General features: G+C 38.1%; 1 non-coding gene across 1 annotated transcript; it reads right to left on the bottom strand.

Annotated features, from left to right (window-relative positions):
• Nucleotides 1-6,161: 6,161 nt before the first annotated feature.
• On the bottom strand, nucleotides 6,162-6,234 carry TRNAG-CCC (transfer RNA glycine (anticodon CCC)). Its single transcript has one exon. It is a non-coding gene; the product is annotated as a tRNA-Gly (tRNA).
• Between the last annotated feature and the right edge of the window lie 218 nt (nucleotides 6,235-6,452).

The raw sequence follows: 6,452 nt of genomic DNA, 5'->3' as shown, positions 1-6,452 counted from the left end.
GCGGCTGGGCCCGTGAGCCATGGCCGCTGGGCCTGCGCGTCCGGAGCCTGTGCTCCGCAAATGGGGGAGGCCGCAACAGTGAGAGGCCCGCATAAAGCAAAAAAAAAAAAAAAAAAAAATGTTAAAAGCTATTGAATTTAATCAATAGGTTACATGACAGTGAAATTTAAAAATTGTAATACAATTTTTTAAATAAAAAATATATTCCTGGAAAAGCACTGTATCACCTTAAAGTTAAAAATTTAAGTGTTTTTGTGATGGATAAAAATTTTATATATAAGGTTTAAAAAATGACTAGAGGCTAGAAAATGAACCAGAGAATGCTGAAGACGGAGCTGGCAATTGTTGAAGTGCAATGAGCACTGGCTTCAGACCACCTCTAATGAGCACCACCCCATTTGGCAGGATCATTTACCAATCTGGGCCTCAGAGGTTTTTTGTTTTTAAGATGAGACATTGGCCTAAATGAGCTCAAAGTCTTTTTCAGTTCATTTCATCTGTGGTTCTCAATGTACTACATTTCTGCCTCTTCTTAAAAATTTGATGTTTCCTTTTTTTGGGCAACTCTCCTAGGAAGAGTTGGTCTCTCTGTGCTCACTGTGTACAGTTATTTTTATAGCTCTTACTCTGTTGTACTGCATGTCCCTTCCACCAAGACTGTGAGATCCTCAAGGTAGGGATTTTCTGTTTCGTTTTTGTATCTTTAGTATCTAGTACACAGTCTGGCGCGGAAAGGGGCATAATACGTATTTGTTGAATGAATGAATGGATGAATGAAGGAATAGGTGAATGAAAGAAAGCAAACTGAAATAATTTTGTGGCATTTAATTTCATGGGACATAATGAAAAGAATATGAATCCTTCTTTACTATTAAGTTTAGAAAGTTTTGGCTCTTCAGTGGAGTACATTTACATTGGCCCACTCACTCTCTATGTTGCCTTCTTACTCCACCCTCCTCAACAGTCCTCAGTAGTATGTTGTCTCTTGAAAGATTCATTTGATCAGAAAACATTGTGTCCTCCCCTCATTACCTAAACTCCTATAGCTATAGTTCTAAAACTGAGGCTGAGAGGCCAGTAAGTTGGGAAGCCATTGGATTTGTGGTGCATCTTCCTTGAGGGTTGATTTTACTCAAATATTAAGAGAAATGTAATGTAAGTGGTAAATAATTTAGAGCACTGTTTTATATTAAAAAATATGAATGTATTGTGGGGTAGAATGTTCAATTAACACAAAATTCTAAGATACATGTTGAGCTTGTGGAGAGCCTTTTGGGCTATTAATGTCCTTCCTACCCTAATTCCTGGGTAAGTATTTTATTCTTTTTATGGTACTTTGGTAGAAAATGCCTCAGTTGCACTAACCTAAAAAACCTATATAAAAACCCTGAGTAATAATAAGAGAAAACAAGTTATTTATTCTATTTTTAAATGGCCATATTTTCTTTAGAAATAACCTGATTGTTTTGTCCTTGTGTATGAGTACAGGTACCCTGCTGTTTTAAACTATGAGATATAACTTATAAAAAGTGTAAGAAAACAAGTTTATTAAAATCTTAGCATATTTTTTTTGAAATAGCAAATGAGTTGAAACAATTGTCAATTCCTCAGATAATTAGATGCCCATTGCTCTTTAATAAAAGGATTGCATATTCAAATTCTTAGTTCGTTCAGATCTTTTTTTTCCTCCTATTTTCTTAGGTTTCAAATGAATGGGCATTTAGTGAGTCAGTGGAGTCAATATTTAATGTTCATAATTCTTACTGAACTGTAATTTGATCTTTATTCTCCCTCCCTCCGTTCCTTCATTTTTTTGGCTGCGTTGGGTCTTAGTTGCGGCACACGGGATCTCTTTGTTGAGGCACGTGGGATCTTTTCTTGTGGCATGTGGGTTTTCTCTCTCTAGTTGTGGCACACGGGTCCAGGGTGTGTGGGCGCTGTAGTGGTGCACGGGTTCCAGAGCGCATGGGCTCTGTAGTTTGTGGCACGCAGGCTCTCTTGTCGAGGTGTGCGAGCTCAGTAGTTGTGTGTGCGGGCTTAGTTGCCCCGTGGCACGTGGGATCTTAGTTCCCTGACCAGGGATCAAACTCGCATCCCCTGCACTGGAAGGCGGATTCTTTTTTTTAATTTTATTTATTTATCTATCTATCTATTTATTTATGCGTTGGGTCTTCGTTGCTGCACGTGGGCTTTCTCTAGTTGCGGTAAGCGGGGCCTACTCTTCATTGCAGTGCACGTTCTCACTGTGGTGGCTTCTCATTGGGGAGCACGGGCTCTAGGCACGCAGGCTCAGTAGTTGTGGCTTGCGGGCTCTAGAGCGCAGGCTCAGTAGTTGTAGCGCATGGGCTTAGTTGCTCCACGGCACGTGGGATCTTCTCGGACCAGGAATCGAACCCATGTCCCCTGCATTGGCAGGCAGATTCTTAACCACTGTGCCACCAGGAAGTCCCAAAGGTGGATTCTTTACCACTGGACCACCAGGGAAGTCCTTTGATCTTTATTCTTTTTATTCACTTTTTTTTTTCCGGTATATATGTGGGTGTATTCAAATCTGTTTCTTACCATTTGCAAGATGGTTGAACTAAGAAAGAACCTGGTACTCCAGAGAGCTTATAGTGACACTAAATTTAAATATTCCTAATTCAACACAGTTTTAAACAAAGTTATTAAGCACTGAATAATGCCAGGCACTATAATAAGCATGGCACTGGTGTAGCTTTCTGAATATGGTAGGTAATCAATGAACGCTTACTAACTAGGAATAGTAATAATAATGAAGAAAGTACTTAAACCTTCCTTTACTCCATCTGCAAAATATTGTTGTTTCTCTTCATAAAAGTTATAAAGCAGAGTAATAAATTAGATACTTTCCAAGCACTTGATAAATATAAAGTTTGTGCTTTATAAAGAGATAAATGTTATTTAGATTATTCTAAAAAGTAGAAAATACTCCATTTTATTTTTCAGATGCGTGAGTTGTTTACCATTATTTACTCTTCTGATTTTCCTTTTCTTAGCTGGCTACTACAGTTGTTTATATTTTTTCTCAAATGAGTGCCCTGATGTGTTACCTTCATTTCCTCACCATGCATCACACATTCCTTTATAGTCTTTACTGAAACCACACTTTCAAAATCTCTAGTGGCTTCCTTCTAGTCGAAACGATTACCCTTTGCTCAGACACCTCATAATCCATAATCTTTTTCCAGCGTTTTAATTTTTCTGGTCAACCCCTTTGGGAAACTCTGTTTTACTTTGACTTATGGTGCTGTGTTCCTTGGCCTTCTGTCTCCTGGATGGTTCTTTCTGTTTCTTTTAAAGACTGATTTCTTTCCCTCTGGCATTCTCTAGGACTTATCTTGGGACTTGTTCTCTGGAATTAGCTGCTGTCTCAAAGGTCCAGTTTTTAGTTCTGTTTTCCTCAACTCTGTAGCTCTTACTCCAGCATCCATCCACTAGAACTACAGTCTATGTGTACATCTGCTAGAGGGCATCTTCACACATTGCCTCAAATGCCAAAAGATGTGTAATTGAATGCATCTCAGGCCTACTTCTCCTGACTTCGAACCTTAATGTTTTAGTCACCTGTAGGTCATGAAGTTCTGTTGATTCTTCTGCAAAAATAACTCGTGTAAGTATCTCAAACTCAGTAAGAACCAGATGACTTATCCACAGTTACTGAGCTAGAAGGTGGGGCCAGGAATCAAGCTGAAGTCTTAAAATCTGAAGGACCAGAGGCCTATTGCTTATAAGGCCCACAGTGCCTAATCTGAAATCTTTGGTACCAGATGAATTTCAGAATTTAGAATTTTTTAGAGTTTATAAAATAGTAATGTACATAGGCTATTTATAATACTCCTTGGGGGCAGCACAGCAGACATGGTCAAAAACATTAGTGTTTCTGCCGTGAAATGTGTGAATATTCACATGGAATGTGCTAAAACAAGACTAAAAAAGCCTCACATCAACTTAGGTTAGGTTTTGCCACAAAATATGGTCAAATGAGGTTTTTCCACCAAATGAGTTATACATATTTTTCATTTTTGAGAGCTTTTTGGATTTTGGAATTATGGATAAGGGATTATGGACCTGGAAGATTAATCACTTGGAATTAATGTTTGCATTTTTGATATATCATTTTCATTGGGCAGATGGGCAGTTTCTCCCTTAATTGTCTGGCGAACAGTTATTTTCTACCCTAAAGGGAACTTTAGGAGACAGAGGGGAGTCTAGGGGCAATGCTAGTTTGTTTGGGCTAGACTCATAAGGTAGCTAGAGTCTCCTGGCATGTAAAACTCCCACAGGTTAGGGACTGAGGACTAGAAACTTAGTTGGTTTAATGAGTTCCAGCCAGTAAGATGTCCTGGAGTCATGGGAACTTATAAGAATGAAGGATGTATGTTTTCAGGTAGTTATCAGGACTCAAATGGAGAGTTACCCAGGCCATGTGTTCTTTTTAAGCTCTCCTACCCCCTCTTCACCTCTGTCCACCTCACCTCACTTTGCTTTATCATGTTTGCATACTAGAGGTCTTTAATGTGCCTTTGTAGTGAGGAAGTAAGAAAAGATATCAAGTGATGAAATTGAATAGGTAATGGATTACAGCCTCAGTTCTAGGTTTGCTCATAATTTAGTCTCCTCTTCGGTGAAAAAGGAGATTCAGTGAATTATTGCAAGGGTCTCTTTCACTTCTCAAATGCTGTGACTATGTTTTGTCATTCCATCCATAAATTTTTCCTCATAGTCAGCCCATATGCCTTACTAGAATCCTTACCTCAAATTCCTAAATTTTGGTAGGTTATACCAGGCTGAGAATTTAGTTAGGTGGGAGCAGTGAAATAAGGGCATATAGAAACAGGAAGGGTTTGAGCTGATGAGGAGAGGACAGCCTTGTGCATTTTTTCTCAGTACAGAATGGTTATAACAACTAATCATTTTTCTTCTATATAGATAGATGAGCAGAAATAAGTTAAGACAGTGATAAGTATATAGACTTATATATAGTAAGTTCTACATTAAGAATATAAAATGGAAAACTAAGTAATTATCTAATTATTTGGGACAATATAAGTTAGCAAAATATCATGACCCAGAGAAGGATTTTTTCCTTTCGTTTTTTTTTTTTGAAGTATAGTTGATTTACAATATTAATTTCTGCTATAGAGCGAAGTGACTCAGTTTATACACATGTATGCATTCTTTTTAATATTCTTTTCCATTATCGTTTAAGGAGATTGGATATAGTTCCCTGTGCTATACAGTAGAACCTTGTTGTTTATCCGTTCTAAATAGTTTGCACCTACTAATCCCAAACTCCCAGTCCATCCCTCCCCCAATCCCTCTCCCTTGGCAGCCACAAGTCTGTTCTCTATATCTGTGAGTCTGTTTCTGTTTTGTAGATAGGTTCATTTGTGCCATATTTTACATTCCACATATAAGTGACATCATATGGTGTTTGTCTTTCTCTATCTGACATACTTCATTTAGTATGATAATCTCTAGTTGCATCCATATTGCTGCAAATATTATTTTGTTCTTTTTTATGGCTGAGTCGTATTCCATTGTATATATGTACCACATCTTTTTTATCCATTCATCTTTTGTTGGACATTTAGGTTGTTTCCATGTCTTGGCTATTGTGAATAGTGCTGCTGTGAACATAGGGGTGCATGTATCTTCTTGAATTATAGTTTTGTCTGGATATATGCCCAGGAGTGGAATTGCTGGATCATATGGTAATTGTATTATTAGTTTTCTGAGGAACCTACATATTCTTTTCCATAGTGGGTGCAGCAACCTACATTCCCACCAGTAGTGTACATGAGTTCCCCTTTCTCCACACCCTCTCTAGCATTTGTTATATGTAGACTTTTTACTGATGGCCATTCTGACCCTTGTGAGGTGGTACATCATTGTAGTTTTGATTTGCATTTCTCTAATAATTAGTGTCATTGAGCATCTCATGTGCCTACTGCCCATCCTTATGTCTTCTTTGGAGAAAAGTCTATTTAGGTCTTCTGCCCATTTTTTGATGGTTTTTTTTTTTTTTGTTTTTCGTTTTTCTTTTGCACAGGCTTCTCTAGTTGTGGTGTGTGGGCTCTAGAGCGAATAGGCTCAGTAGTTGTGGTACATGGGCTTAGTTGTGGCATATGGGATCTTAGTTCCCTGACCAGGGATTGAACCTGGGCCCCCTGCATTGGGAGTGCAGTGTCCTACCCACTGGACCACCAGGGGAGTCCCTTGTTTGGTGATTTTTGTTGATTTGTATGAGCTGTTTGTATATCTTGGAGGTTATTCCCATGTTGGTCACATCATTTGCAAATATTTTCTCCTATTCCGTAGGTTGTATTTTTGTTTTTGTTTTTTTTAATGGTTTCCTTTGCTATGCAAAAGCTTGGGCTTTTAAAAATATTTATTTTATATTGGAGCATAGTTAATTAACAGTGTTAATT

The sequence above is a fragment of the Lipotes vexillifer genome, unplaced genomic scaffold (genome assembly GCF_000442215.2).
Source record: "Lipotes vexillifer unplaced genomic scaffold, Lipotes_vexillifer_v1.1 scaffold83, whole genome shotgun sequence".
NCBI lineage: Eukaryota > Metazoa > Chordata > Mammalia > Artiodactyla > Lipotidae > Lipotes > Lipotes vexillifer.
This window is presented reverse-complemented; position numbering and strand designations above follow the sequence as displayed.